The sequence below is a fragment of the Peromyscus leucopus genome, chromosome 3, assembly GCF_004664715.2.
Source record: "Peromyscus leucopus breed LL Stock chromosome 3, UCI_PerLeu_2.1, whole genome shotgun sequence".
Classification (NCBI taxonomy): Eukaryota; Metazoa; Chordata; class Mammalia; order Rodentia; family Cricetidae; genus Peromyscus; species Peromyscus leucopus.
Window position 1 is genome coordinate 152,537,300 of NC_051065.1, and position 16,471 is coordinate 152,553,770.

Sequence of the window (16,471 nt, forward strand, 5' to 3'; positions counted from 1 at the left end):
AAACTGAATTGATGGTTTGCTGAAGTATCTCTTGTACCTAGAAAATTACTGAGGCAAAGTGGATGTTCAATCAATATTTGTGGATGGATGGATGGATGGATGGATGGATGGATGGATGGATGAGAAAAGGCAAAATGGAAGCTGGACATTGTGGCCCAGGTGATGGTTAGTATTGATTTTCAACTTGACAGGATCTAGAACAACCTAAGAGACAAACCTCTAGACATACCTCTGAGGGTTGTCTGGATTAGGTAAACTGGGGTAGGAAAACCCACTGAATCATGGGTAACACTCTTGCATAGGCTGGGCCCTGATAGGCGTAGGAAGAAGAAAGGGAGTTGAACGCTAACATTTCATCACTCTCCTCCTGACTTTCATAAACAAAACAACCACTGGCCTCAAACTCCTGCCCCCTGGACTTCACCACAAACTGAGCCAAAATAAACCATTTCACATAGGTTGCTAAAATATTTCATCACAGCAAAAGGAAAAATAACTAATACATCTATAATCCAGGCACCAGGAAGGTTGAAGCAGGAGGATTGCCATGAGTTTGACTGTCTTGGACTACAGAGTGAGATCATGTCCCAAAACTAATTTTTCAAAAATTACAAATCTAAAGCAAATAGGTAGATTGAAAAAAAAATGAATGAATGGCAGGAAATTTGATGAGTGCAAAATGGGTGATTAGGACTGTGGACTCTTCCAAATTCATATATTGAGGCCCTAGGTCTCAATGTGATTTTATTTAGAGATGAAGATTTGTGTCAGGGTAATTAAGATTAAGTGATATCACAATGGTGGACTCAATAAGCCCTTGTGTTCTTATAAAAAGAGAAACAGACACCAAGGATCTTTCTCTCTACAGATGAACAGAAGAAAGGCCATGTTAGGACCCAGGGAGATGATAGCCATATGCAATAGAAGAAGAGAACCTTCCCCAGAAACCTCATCAGCACTGTGACTTACATTCCCAGAAGTGTAAAAATAAGCGTCTTGATTAAGCCACCAAGACTACAGCATTTTGTTATGGTGATTCAGATAGAATAACATGGGTAAGGTGGGTGTGTAGATAGGTGGGCAGATGAGGTACGTATAAATGATGGGGGGGTGAATGATGAGTGGGTGAATGGATAGCAGATGAGTGGATTGAGGATGGTGGATGAGTGGATGATGGGTGGGTGGGTGGATGGGTGAATGAATATATGGATGGACAGTGGAAGAGCAGATGGGAAGTGATGGCTGGACACGTGGTAGGTAGACGATTAAAGAGTGGATGAATATATGGACGACACACTAGGTGTCCTACCTACTGCTTTGGGCTCAACGCACTGGGAGCAGTTCTCTGTGGGAGCGACATGACTTTTTGAGGACAGCTGTGACTGTCTTGGGAACCGATTTCCTGGCGCTTCAGCTTCTCCTACACAGCCCCAACCCGGAACAGGGCTCCTTTGCCACAGTGTGCACATTTACAAAGAGAGCCCTGACTGAAATCCCACTGGGACTCACAAAAACTTGCAAGTATTGGAGTCTCCCCAGAGAAGCTTCAGGGAGCTCTGTGGAGGAACGGAAGCCGAGATGAGAGGAGAGGAATCCCTGTCCCGGGAACTGGGGGCCACTTCTATCACCACCTACCTAGCCTTTAATCATCCACTGTCAAGTGGGCAAGAGACACCAGCAGGGCCATCATCCTCGGCCTCAATTCTGAACCCATCATCCTCCGCCTGGAATTCTGAACCCATGATCCTCCGCCTCAATTCTGAACCCATCATCCTCCGCCTGGAATTCTGAACCCATGATCCTCTGCCTGGAATTCTGAACCAATCAGGGAGTGAAGAACAGGCAGGCAGAGCCCCGGGGTTGAGTAGGGGAAACAGAGGCAACAGGTTGGAGCCAGGAACCAAATCCTTTTGTAACCAAAACTCCGGCATACCCCCAGAAAGGGTGCGCGTTCCACTCTCTACGGAGCTCGGGGACCCTTCAAGGGCATCTGAGGCTTCATAGAAAGCTTTTTCTTTCCTTTTCTGTCTCCTTTGGTGTCCGAGTTTTCAGTTGCTATTTAATATCAACTTATACTCAAGAAAAACTAAAATAATTTTAAATCATCAGCATGAATGTCACCATTCATTTTTATCTTGTTTAATGTCGGTTTTAATTACAAAACCAAGAAAATTTGTTTGTATCTACAGTCATGAATAGTTTCGGAATTCATACATATGTGCATACATATTTTGTTTTTATCAGAACATTGCAAACCCTTCACGGAACTAACTCACCTGAGGAATTTTCTTTTGGGGAGGCCTTAGTGCTCCAGCTCTCTTGATTTTGGAGAACTGAGTCTGGACATCATGTTGTGGCCGTCCCTTCCCCCACTGTCCCTAGAGTGCGGGCTGGGGAGGGAGAGTCCCAGGAGAGGAGTAGCCCCCACCCCCAGGGCTGGCTCCAGCCTGCCAAGGAGGCCTCCTGACACACAGCTGACCTTCCCTCCTGCACAATTGATTTTCAGTTGACCTCTGCCTTCCATTTCACACTTCAGTGCTTCTGTGGCCTGTAAGCCTCTTTGAACATGCGCACTGAGACACCCAACAGAGCCAGTAGGGGCACAGGGTCACAGGGCCGGACCCCTTCCTGTCCAGTGGAGAGGAGTCCTCAGCCTTCAACCTCACTATCCTCTTTTTTCTCGTCTCTGTAAATGATACAAATTGCCTTGCCATGACCACAAAGACACACTTTGTAAGCTTTGTATTTTGAAAATTGTCTCAAAGTACAAAGAATTTTCAGGAACAAAGCAATTAATTCTATATATACTTTTCTAAGATTTACCAGCTGGTAACAAGATAAGGTCACCGCTGTCTTTTTGGGGACTCAGTATAATCAAAGCCAGGACATTTAAAAAACAAACAAACAAAAAACAAAACAAAACATATATTTGTGCCTGTGTTGTGGTGGGGGTTGTACAAGTGAGTGCAGTGCCTGCAGAGGCCAGAAGAGGGCAGTGGATCCCCTGAAGCTGTAGTTAGGGTAAGCATCCTGACATGGGTGCTGGGAACTGGACAACTCCGGTCATTTAAGAGCAATAATCTCTCTGAACCACTGAGCCGTCTCTCCAGTCCCCCAAACGAGAAATGTAATGATGACTCAATACTGTTTCTAAATATTCCACCTATATTTAGATTCCTTCCATTGCCCCATATGGTCCCATGTAGCATTTATTTTGTTGTTTTCTTTATACAAAATCCAACTTTGGACCTTATCGGAGTCTCTAACCTGTGTCCAGTGGCCCTTCATTAAGATATATTCAGAAAAGAAAGTGTGATCACAGCAGTGTGAGTGGACAAGTGTCATCACCTGCTCTCCTTCCGTGTTGTCCCAGCATGTATATGCTTGCCACGCACCCAGAAGCCCATGTCCATACAAGTACACGTGTACGCACCAGCCCCCAGAGTCTGTGAAGTCTCTAACTTGTGGCTGGAAAACAACAGAACTCCAGAGTTCTGCAACTCTCCACACTAGGTGGCCCCAGGCAGCCTCCCTGGCACCTGCAAGCCACAGCTGTCCTCATCTGAGATTTATCTGTTTCATCTTTTGTGTTTGCATCCAATTTGACATTTTAAAAATCCTTTATTTGGGGCTGGGTATGTAGCTCAGTGGTAGAGAGTACTTAGCACGCGGATGGCTCTAGGTTCAAACCACTTGACCTTTGGGCCTTGGGGATTTAAAAAATTATTTTATTTTTGTTTTTGTTTTTTTTTTTTTGAATTTTTGTTTTTTGTTTTTTTGAGACAGGGTTTCTCTGTGTAGCCCTGTCTGTAGACCAGACTGGCCTTGAACTCACAGAGATCCACCTACCTCTGCCTCTCGAGTGCTGGGATTAAAGGCTTGTGCCACCACCGCCTGACAAATTATTTTATTTTATTTATTTAGATTTTGTAAGATAGGGTCTCACTATGCAGGCCAGGATGGCCTGTACCTCACAATCTTCCTGCCTCAGTCTCCCAAATGCCATGATTATGTGCACAACAAAACCTTAAAAAACCCTTTTAAGCCGGGCGGTGGTGGCGCACGCCTTTAATCCCAGCACTCGGGAGGCAGAGCTAGGCGGATCTCTGTGAGTTCGAGGCCAGCCTGGGCTACCAAGTGAGCTCCAGGAAAGGTGCAAAGCTACGCAGAGAAACCCTGTCTCGAAAAACCAAAAAAAAAAAAAAAAAAAAAAAAAAAAACCCTTTTAAGGTAGTTTCCCCTCAATTCTGCTTTTTAAAAGCAATGCTTAAACATTTTGTTTAAACTATAAAAAAAAAAGTAGAGAACATTGTAACCAATGCCAGTGTATTTCAGATGCCCACAGAATTGATAATGTTGGTATCTGGTGGTCTCTAAACTATGCAAGTTTTACATTCATGTAGAAGCAATAAAATACAGATAACGTTCCCTCCTGACTTGGAAGTCACATGATTTCGCTCCTCCCTGGAAGCAGAGCCTGGCATGGCTCAGCAGCTCATTCACAGTCTGCGTTTGCATGTTTCACTGCGCATAATCTCACACATGCATGGACACACACAGAGGGCATGGATACAGCGGGCATGGTCTGTGAACACCATGTCTCAAACTTGATTCTGAGCTTACCACATTAGTACATACAGATCTAGTTCATCCACACTAACCCATCCACACGATTCCATGCCAGAAGTATCTCACTCTTCACTAATCTACTTCTGTGGTGACTGCCGACTTGGTGCTGTAACAAATGATACCATGACGCATGTCACTCTGGCTTCAGGATCCTCACTCTGTACAAGGGTCTAGCTCAAGTGGAACTTCAGCAGCCTCAGGAATGTGCTCAAAGTCACACATTTCCATGCTCTTCTTCTGCAAGTGACTGGATGATTCATTTACTCTTGGTTTTACTGCAGACATGAGTGTCCACACTGCGCTTCAGATAGCCATTTGGGGATTATCAGACATGCTTTTCCCCCAAACTGACAGGCCTAGAAACTGTATTTCATAGTTCTGGTTTGTAATTTCTATGATTAATGATGCTGAACATTGATTTTACTTCTTTAAAAAAAGATTATTTGATTAGTGGAGGAAGTGACAGGCATATGTGGACATCAGAGGACAGCTTGTAAGAGTCTGTCCAGGGATCAAATTCAGGTCCTCAGGTTTGGCAGCAAGAGTCTTTCCTCACTGAGCCATTTCACTGGCCCCTGGTTTCATGTATTTTATTGGCCATTCATATTACCTTTCCAGGGATTTGTTTGTTTTTATTTTTTACTTACGTTTCTTTTTGCTTGTTTGTTTTGTTTTGTTCTGAGACAGGGTTTCTCTGTGTAGCCTTGGCTGTCCTAGAACTCACTTGGTAGACCAGGCTGGCCTCGAACTCATAGAGTGCTAGGATTAAAAGCATGCATAACCACTGTCCAGCTACTAAAGTTTCTTATGGACTATATTTTTTTCATTGACTTTTGCATCACTGATCTTCCATTTTGACCCATGTAGAATAAGCCCCGTCACCTCATCGATTTCTTTGCTTCCTAAACACAACACATAGATTGCACATCTTAAGGTACATGAATTCCCTGGAGTCCAAAAGCTCACATCACTTACTCAGGTCAGGACATGAAGCACTGTGCCCCAACCCCCAAGTCTGTCCATATGCTCCCTGAACATGATGCTGGCCCAGCCCACAAAAGAGTACCAGTTAGCATGTCTCCTTACTTCACCAGAATCACACGTTCACAGTTCCAGAGCAGTATTCTCTCAATACACAGTGTTGGGCTGTGTGCTAGTTCAGTCAACCCTTGGTATCGAGGGGGGTTCATTCCAGAGCCCCCTGTAGATGCTAAAATCCTGGGATACTTCAGTCTTTCCGTAGATTCATGTAGCACTGTATATAGCTAGGGCACAATCCTCCAACACACTTGAAGTTGCCCCTGCATTTACCAGTATATGCTGTGAATGTAGTTGTGCTGTATTGTTTAAGGACTAACGACAAGGAAAGAGTCTGCACACCTTCAGGACGGATGCAATGCCCACCCCACCCCAGACGTGCTGCTTCTGAGAATGAAGTACCAGCAGATGTGGAGGACTGACTGCACCTCATGGAGGACTCACTGCACCTCATGGAGGACTGACTGCACCACATGGAGGACTCACTGCACCTCATGGAGGACTGACTGACCACATGGAGGACTGACCTCATCTCATGGAGGACTGACTGCACCTCATGGAGGACTGACTGACCACAAGGAGGACTGACTGACCACATGGAGGACTGACTGACCACAAGGAGGACTGACTGACCACATGGAGGACTCACTGCACCTCATGGAGGACTGACTGACCACATGGAGGACTGACTGACCACATGGAGGACTCACTGCATCACATGGAGGACTCACTGCGCCTCATGGAGGACTGACTGCACCTCATGGAGGACTCACTGCACCTCATAGAGGACTGACTGACCACATGGAGGACTGACTGACCACATGGAGGACTGACTGACCACATGGAGGACTGACTGACCACATGGAGGACTGACTGCACCACATGGAGGACTGACTGCACCTCATGGAGGACTGGCTGACCACATGGAGGACTCACTGCACCTCATGGAGGACTGACTGCATCACATGGAGGACTCACTGCATCACATGGAGGACTGACTGCACCTCATGGAGGACTGACTGCACCACATGGAGGACTCACTGCACCTCATGGAGGACTCACTGCACCACATGGAGGACTGACTGCACCTCATGGAGGACTGACTGCACCTCATGGAGGACTCACTGCACCACATGGAGGACTCACTGCACCTCATGGAGGACTGACTGCATCACATGGAGGACTGACTGACCACATGGAGGACTGACTGCACCACATGGAGGACTGACTGACCACATGGAGGACTGACTACACCTCATGGAGGACTCACTGCACCTCATAGAGGACTGACTGACCACATGGAGGACTGACTGACCACATGGAGGACTGACTGCACCACATGGAGGACTGACTGCACCTCATGGAGGACTGACTGACCACATGGAGGACTCACTGCACCTCATGGAGGACTGACTGCATCACATGGAGGACTCACTGCATCACATGGAGGACTGACTGCACCTCATGGAGGACTGACTGCACCACATGGAGGACTCACTGCACCTCATGGAGGACTCACTGCACCACATGGAGGACTGACTGCACCTCATGGAGGACTGACTGCACCTCATGGAGGACTCACTGCACCACATGGAGGACTCACTGCACCTCATGGAGGACTGACTGCATCACATGGAGGACTGACTGACCACATGGAGGACTGACTGCACCTCATGGAGGACTGACTGACCACATGGAGGACTGACTACACCTCATGGAGGACTCACTGCACCTCATGGAGGACTGACTGCACCTCATGGAGGACTCACTGCACCTCATGGAGGACTGACTGCACCTCATGGAGGACTGACTGCAGCACATGGAGGACTGACTGCACCTCATGGAGGACTGACTGCAGCACATGGAGGACTGACTGCACCTCATGGAGGACTGACTGACCACATGGAGGACTGACTGACCACATGGAGGACTGACTGACCACATGGAGGACTCACTGCACCTCATGGAGGACTCACTGCACCTCATGGAGGACTCACTGCACCTCATGGAGGACTGACTGACCACATGGAGGACTGACTGACCACATGGAGGACTGACTGCACCTCATGGAGGACTCACTGCACCTCATGGAGGACTCACTGCACCTCATGGAGGACTCACTGCACCTCATGGAGGACTCACTGCACCTCATGGAGGACTGACTGCACCTCATGGAGGACTGACTGCACCACATGGAGGACTCACTGCACCTCATGGAGGACTCACTGCACCTCATGGAGGACTGACTGCACCTCATGGAGGACTGACTGACCACATGGAGGACTGACTGCACCTCATGGAGGACTGACTGACCACATGGAGAACTGACTGCACCTCATGGAGGACTCACTGCACCTCATGGAGGACTCACTGCACCTCATGGAGAACTGACTGCACCTCATGGAGGACTGACTGCACCTCATGGAGGACTGACTGACCACAAGGAGGACTGACTGACCACATGGAGGACTGACTGACCTCATGGAGGACTGACTGCACCTCATGGAGGACTCACTGCACCTCATGGAGGACTGACTGACCACATGGAGGACTCACTGCACCTCATGGAGGACTGACTGACCACATGGAGGACTGACTGACATGGGTTTTGGACCTATCATTATGAAGGAGAATGTTCTAGAGTCTCTCATTTTCACTTATTGAGCAATATTTACAATGACTAGTTCTCTAATAACTTTTTCAAATATCAGTTTATTGTTAATCTTTGAGTTGAGTTAGGGTAACAGAAAGCAGCAAAGAACTGAGGACCCCAGGAAGATTCTGGATAGAATCTTTTCTGGGGAAAGATTCCCAAGCCCAAGGCTAGCCACAATTCCCAAGGCACCCTTGGAGCAAGCCTAAACTCCTTCTGGGTATGACATGGACTCCCCAGACACTCAGATCTCTGCCTGAGGCTGGGGATGCTCTGGGGACGACTCTCTAGGGACACAATAGCTGGAGTGAATCTCTCAGCAGAGGTGCACAGGGTCCCCAGATGCATGAGAAGCACCAGGCTTGTAAAGCTGCAGGTTTTACTTCCGTATATGATTTTCATCACAGAATTTCTCAGAACTTTCTGCATGAATGTCCAAGAATGAGACAAGCAGTAATGCTCCAAACTCTCTGAAACTCGGGCCTCTATCTCCACAGGGCATACTGGAAAGTGGCCTGTTACCAGTGGGGCATTGCCCATGTTCCCATCTTACTTCTGTCCCCAAGCCCATGGCCTCCATGGAGGTTGCTGGCTGCCTGTCCCTGACTTAAGTCTTTTACAGATGATGAGCCCAGGGCACAGAATAATGGATTTGAACCAAGAGAAGCTACAGAAAGACAAGATCCAGAATAGGAACAAGTGATCGGGGTAGAAAATGAGGATTCTAGGGCTCCACACACAGAAGGAGGCCTGCTTGCAGGCTTTGTGCTTTGCCCCTCATGTCCTGATATGTCTACGTGCTACCCTAGGCTGTGGTGATATTTTATCTGTGTACCCCAACAAAGCTTATCTGAGGATCAGAGGACGAAGCCAGCCACTATATTGAACACAGAGGTCAGGCAGTGGTAGCACATGACCTTAATCCTAGCATTCAGGAGGCAGAGATTCATCTGGATCTCCGTGAGTTCAAGGCCACACTGGGAACAGAGCCAGGCGTAGTGGCACACGCCTTTAATTCCCAGCACTAGTTAGCCATAGAGGTCTGGAGGTCTGTATAGACAGACAGGAAGTGATAGAGCTGGGCGAAAAGAGGAAAGTGATGTAGCTGGGCAGAGAGAGGAAGTAAGAAGGCAGGGACAGAAAGGCATATAGACATGGGTATACAGGAAGTAGCTCTCTCTGGAGGCTGAGGAGTTGGTAAGGTGAGGTTGGCTGTGGCTTGTCCTATTCCTCTGATCTCTCAGCTTTCACCCCAATATCTGGCTCTGGATTTTTTTTATTAATAAGACCATTTAAGATTCGTGCTACCTACCCTAGGCCAGTACCAGGAGCCTTTGACTCAGCAGATGAAATCTGAGATTCTAATCTCATTACAAGGTCTATGGCCCAGCAGGCTAACCCAATTTGGGTAGCAAAAAGGATGGAGACTTAGCTGCTGCCTGCTCAGTTACACACCTGTCATTTGTGATAATCAATTTTAATTGTCAATTTGACACGAACTAGAATCACCTAGAAAGAACAACCAGCCCTCTGTGGGTGGCATCATTCCCTAGGTAGAGGCACTTGGGCTAGAGAGCATGCCAAGCCCATGAAGCATGTGTACATTCATTCTCTCTGCGCTTATGACTGTAGATATGACATAATTCTCTGTCTTGGGAGCCTGATACTGTGACTTTCTTAAAATGAAGGACTATAACTTAAAATTGTGAGCAAATTAAACTGTTTCTCCCTCTAGGTGATTTTTGTTGAGATATCTTATCACAGCCACAGAAATGAAGCTAAGACACAATTCATCCTACAGAATGGCTAGAAGGGGTGTGGTAAGCTGCAGCCCCTGCCTAGAGGAATATTGTTGGAAGACTAAAAGGCGGTATATAGGCGAAAGGAGAACGTAGACACAGGCTACCCCTCTCCCAGAAAGGCAGGGAACTCCCAGACAGAGCATGTCCATAGATGTGGAAGGGACTGGCAGTTCACGCAGAAGACATGGGGCAGACAAAGCACAGCCCACGTGCATGAGGTGAAGAAAATGAGGTGGACAGGAACTGTGGAGGCCACAGGCTGGGGACTGCATATAAAACAAAGGGGCATTGATTACTTCCCAGAGAACTAACATGACCTTCTCCAAGTCTTTGCTCTTCCTGAGTGGGAACAGGCCTTCTGTACAGGAACTCTGGGGCTTCGGATCTGTGAGCAGACAGGACACAGTTCCCAACAACTGTAAGTCGCACCGTAGGGCATAGTCAGAGGTGAGCAAGCTCCCCTTCGGCAGTCACGCCTGGACCTCACGGAGTTCCACCAAGCAAAGTCGGAGTACATCTGTGTCCTGTAGAAGACATGTCTGAGTCATGGTCCATGGAACCTTGGCTGTAGAAGCCTCCGGAAAATATGCCTTTGCCGGGAAGAACATAGGGTTGGGGACGCCCATCTCAGTTCCTGTCCTGGATAACAAGAACACCCAGAAAGCCAGAGCAATCGCTGTGATGGTTGAATAGTCCCCAGAGACTCCTGTGTTTCCATGGTTGGTCCCCGTTGGTTTCACTGTTTGAAAAGAATTAGGAGGTGTGGCCCTTGTGGGAGGAGAGGTGTCACTGGGGCAAGAGTTGAAGTTTCACAACACACCATTCCCAGTGCCCTCTCTCTGCCGCCTACTTGTGGATACAGACATGAGCTCTTAGCTGTTCTAATCAACGTTTCTGCGGCTTGCCGTCATGCTGCCCGGGTCACTGTGGACCTTAGCCCTCTGAAACTGGAAGCCTGGTTAAACACCTTCTTTTACAAGTTGCCTTGGTCGTGGCACTTTATGACAGCAATAGAAAAGTATTCAGTGTCATCCCTTGGGTTCTTTCCAGTTTGAAAAGGAAGCAAGAAAAACACTCAGAATGGCGGACAGCTCTGGGAGGGCGCCATGCTTCAGAGAAGAAGCCACTGTGTCAGAGAAAGCAGGCTTGGCCATAGGCCCTAGCCAGAGGCCAGAAAGGGCCTGTCCAGAGCAGACTGCAGAGCTGAGGGCTCAGTGTTTGGTCCCCGACATGCAAGAGGACAAGCTGTTCCCGGGACTCATTACTGAGAAATGCCGGCTCAGTTCAAAGCACGAGTCAGCATCACAAGGACACGGAGGACAAACTAACCTGATCTCCCTGAGTGTTCCTGTTCTTGTCTCTTTGTCACTTTACTCCTCACAGCACTGCTACCAGGACTTCTTGTGGCCCTGAGCTCTGGTAGGGCAAGACAAGTGACAAGCAGGTACCGGGCTACTACCACCGATGGCACATGATAGTGAGGGAGACTTTCCTGCCAGGTACTGAAAAGGATCGAGGCCACCTGAAAATACATGTGGGCCCTGCCATCTGTACCCATGCAAGCCTGCCTAGAGGAGGTAGTGGTAGAGAAACAGAGTCCTGCCTTGCAAGCACAGACCAAGAAGACAGTTGATGACACCAGGTACTGCCCCCTGACCAAACCTCAGTAGCCCTAAGAAGCCCTTCTGCCGTACCCAGGGACTGTAGAGGGGCAACCGCTATCCCTGGGGCCGGTGCACAATCCCCGTGACGACAGTGGCGGATCCGAAGCACCTGCTCCTCTCTCGCTTCCAGAGAACCCTTCGGGCCCCTCCATGCTTGCACTCTCCACCCCTGGACAGGAAAGCTCTGGGATAGAAGGCATGTCTCTCAGGTGAGCCACGTCAACAGCCCAGACCTGAGCATGGCTCAGATCAGTCCGCAGAGTTGCCATTTCTAACTCTTGCTTCCAGAAACGCTTCCCTGGACACAGGGCCTCATCATCCAGGAAAGAGGAGGCCTCTCTACGGAGGTTTCCTACTTGTCCAAGGTCTCTCCACAGAGGGGACTGTCCTTCAACAAACTGAGCGTTCTGGATGTGGCTACCAGCCAGCGCATCTCACCAAGGAGACATTGCTCCTGGCTGCTCCTGCCTTCCTCGCTCCTGCTCTCCCCATCCACAGCTGAACTTCCAGTCTCTTCCCCCCTCCAAACATCTGTCCGTGCCACATGAGTGGCATCCTGTTCTTCAGTGGCACCACCTCTGAGCTCATTCTTGGTGGTCCAGCCCTGAGCACTTGCGTACATTTCAGTCCGCACTGTTATATCAAGTACTTAGAAAGTGCTTTTAAAAAATCCATTCCTCATTTGGGCCTATAAATACCTGAAAGTAGGAATAAGGCCTGGCATAGCCTCATTTTCACGTCTCCTTTACTTTTGGTCACTTTCTCACCTTTGTATGTAGGCATGTTAGTAACTCAAGGAATTTCCACCCCAAACCCCAATGACGCCTCACCTATTTCACACACAAAGACTAACTAAGATAGCTTGCCGTCAGCTTTCGAAATGTTTTGTTCCATATCGCCAAACAGTGCCTAAAGGTCATTGTTTGAAACCAGCAATAACCCTGGGTCCCAAGAGAGACAGCAGGGAGTCTCTCAGGACAGACCACCAGTGCACTCCACTCAGAGGAGGCAATTAGTCATGATGATGCGGTTGCGCCCTGGATCCTAGTAGTCATGAAAACCAACATGTTCTCTCAGTAACTGAAGTCTTCTTCAGACTACATTGTAGAATCAGAACAGAGACAATAACCAACCAGACCACACCTTGACTGGGACTGGCTCATTGTGCAGACATCTTGCCTCTTAATCCAATTACTCTTCTAATCTGAAACTCGTGGTGGTATCTTGAAGACGAACCTAAGGTCCCTGGACTCCTGTGTTCCTCTCTCAAATACACACATTGGTTAAATCTCCCTCTCCAGTTTCACTGTGAATCTGAGAACAGGTCACCTCCCCACAACACTTTCACCCCAGCGTGTGCCTGAGACACTACAGCGCTCAAGCTACTAGTTAGGGTCATGCCTCTAGAAGCTGAGCCTTGGTGTTCCCACAGCACTAAGGCATCCCATGACACTGTCTCTTTAAAACAGGAAAGTAAACCCTGGTAATCTGTGCAGACCTCAGGGTCCCTGGTGATGAGCTGCACAGTCATATACACACATCTGCAGGAACCTCCACCTCCCTAGGCTCCTGGGAGCTAATTACATCACAGGAAACTGCAGTGTGAATCTCACATCATCCTGAATGTCCCTAGTGGAGGGTTTGAGACAGAGCACATGTGGCAGAGCTACAGGCCAGGCTCAGCTGCTGCAGATGTTCACCACAGCTGGAGGACGGCCAGGTATCATGGGCAACTGGCCCAGGGATGGGCCATTCCGAGGCCAGTATTTGTAAAGTGATTCTGAGCAGAGGCCTTTAATGGGAGTTGTTGTTCAGCTCAGAGCCCCTGGCCTGGGGCACGAGGCTTCCAGGATTTGGTATGGTGGGCAACATCAGCACTGTAACCTTCATGGAGATGGGAAAAATGTCCTGAGTGCAGAGCACAAGAAAAAGTGTCCATGATCAGAGAATCCTTGCCCTCAAATATCAGCCAGGCTGCTGATTGAAATGAGGAGAAGTACCAACCCAATGATACACAGGAATGACTGAAAACGGGCAAGTCCACAAGCCAACGTCCTCCAAACCGAAACATTTTCATCCTGAGGGCGTGTTCCTTCAGAATCATGGTTCTAGCTTGAAATATTCCCTCCAGGTCATCAAGGCTTACAAAGGAAACAAGTCTCAGCAAGTCCCTGAAGCTTACAAGATTCACAAGGTCTCTTCTTTACCCAAGGTTACAAAAGCAATAAGGACTGCTGGGAAAAGAGGAGACCCTCTGATCTGTTGAGCTGGCTGCAAATTATGCAGAGAGCCCCAAGACTGTAGCTTTCGTGAATCGTTTCCCATGCTGTGGTGAGCTTTACAGTGATGCATTGCCATGGAGTTGTTCAGACTCCTCTAAGTACCTCCCCCTCACACTCCTATAAGTATCTCCAGTGTAGTCGCTGGTTCACCAAGGTAGACTTGGGTAGACTCATGTCTTTGGTCTGTTGTCAGTGTCCTATATAGGGTGAGATGTTTGTTCCCCGCTCCCTAGGAAAAGTCTCACACAATGTAAAGGAGCAGGCAGGAGAAAGGACTGTTTCTTCAGAGAAGCCATTCTGGAGGGAAGACATTTGAGCTGAGCGAACAAGACAAGTGAGGAGAGAGACAATCAGGAGATCCCAAGGCAGGAAAGGACTGGCAAGAGAGGCAGCCAGAGCCATAAGAAGGACCTGCTCTATGCAGCTGCTTGCAGATGTAACACTGTGGAGCCTGCCCACTTTTCTGAGTGTTAACACATTAAAAAGAAAGTAACTTATTTCCATTCTTTCTTTCTCCTTTTCTTTCAGATGCTGGCAAAGCTTAAGCACGCTTTCCCTAGTGTTCTGGATTCCCTACTTATTCTCTGAAGCTACTCCTGACTCCCAATGCCTGCTTCTGCTATACAGCCAGCCACTTCCGACGTCCACTCCTGAGCCTGCCTGCTGTTTTAAAGGCATGACCTTCTTCCTCTTTCCCATCTCCCTCCTCCTGGCATCGCCTGAGATTTACAACTTGCCTGCTCTGTTGTTTCTTCTCAAACTCTAATAAAATTGTCCTTAATCTTAAAAAAAAAAAGAAAGAGAAAAGAAGTGGTGTAGAAATAGGGGGCCACCCCGAGGAACAGGGGCTTCTGCCTGCAGAAAGTCGCAGAAAGGTCTGTATGGAAAGGGGCAGAGTCAGTCCGCCCCTTGGCTAATGTGGGAAGAACAAAGAAAAGCACAAGACCAGCGAAGGTCGACACAAGTGAAGGGTCCCAAGGACAGAGGGCTGACAGAGCTGCTGAGCTGTGGGAGAGAGACCTGCTGGGCTGGGGTGACAGTCTTGACCAGGCCTACCACTCCCATACACACATGGATAGCACCTTGGAGGAGAAACTGGGCCTACATCCAGCTCTGTGCAATCAGCTCATCTCACACACTGCTGAATTCTTGCCACATCCTAGCAGCTTCTCTGCCCCCATCAGGAACTGCCTCAGCCACACCCACAGGGCGGGGCAAGCTGCATGGGCCTCAGCCACACCCACAGGAGAAGGACAGGTTGGGGAAGGGGGATGTGGAGATTTTCAAAAGACCTCTTTTCTTAGAAGTGTCTTCATCCCCTCTGCTTAAAGTTCTGGCTTCACTCTTGGTCAGCCCAAAGAAGCGATCTCTCTACAGGTTCAAGACCTGTCACGTCAGGTTGGAAACCCCTACCCAGGTATGTTTGTGTCTTTGGATCTCTTTCCTCCTGGCTCTCAGCCTCCCCCTGTGGAGAGTGCCTCAGACCTCACCTTGGGTGGTAGAGTCATGAATCCCTAGGCACCTTGGGTGTCACTATAAGAGGGGCTCCAGATTTGCCGCTCTGCCTCCTACCCAGCTTCTCCCCTGTTCCAGAGACTTCTGTGGTTCCTTTGGATGGAGAGAACCTGGGAATGGAAGGGCAAGGTGGGCTGCTTAGCTCTGCTGCCAGCCCCTAGGGTCCCCACTGCCCTCTGGAATGAGGTGGGAGCAATCCTGGTGGGTTTGGTCTCCTAGATCTGCAGACATGCAGAGCTCTCATGGCCAGACTTGGTACTAAGAAATCCTGTCAGCAGTCAGTCCCAATGTAAGCTTTGTGCCACTTAAATGGAGATGCCCTCTGTGTATTGCTGGTGAAAGCCAGAGCGGAGAGTGTGTAGGTGTGTTTGCACAGATGTGCAAGGATACTGCTTGAGCCCATCAATTTACCTCAGTGCATAGGCCAGGCTTGTGGTGAGATTTAATCAAGGCCAAATCAGCCAGTCTTTGGCTTTTCACGGTGAGGCTGAGCAAGGTGGACATGCTGAGCTGACCTTTCTTTTCTCCATGACCACCCAGCTAGATATCCTTTCTACTTCTGTGTCTCTGGTCCCTCCTCTCGCCAGGCCTGATTCCAGAACCTGGCTTCTGCTGCTTGACAAGCACTGTAAAGAGATGGAAGTGTCTGGCTGGCTGCCCTGGGAGGCCCAAGATACACAACATGCTCCCTGGAGTGTCTATATAAAAGGTTGTGTTCTCCCAGCCCAGCAGCCAGTAACAGGACCTGGGTTCTCCCTAGGTCACTTGGTGTAGGACTGGGTACTCAGTCCCCAAAAGATGTGACGGTGATTCCATGGTCTTATTCTGGCAGGAAGAACCTGAGCAGAGTGAATCCTCCTCAGAAGAGCTTCTGTGCAGGCCTAACAG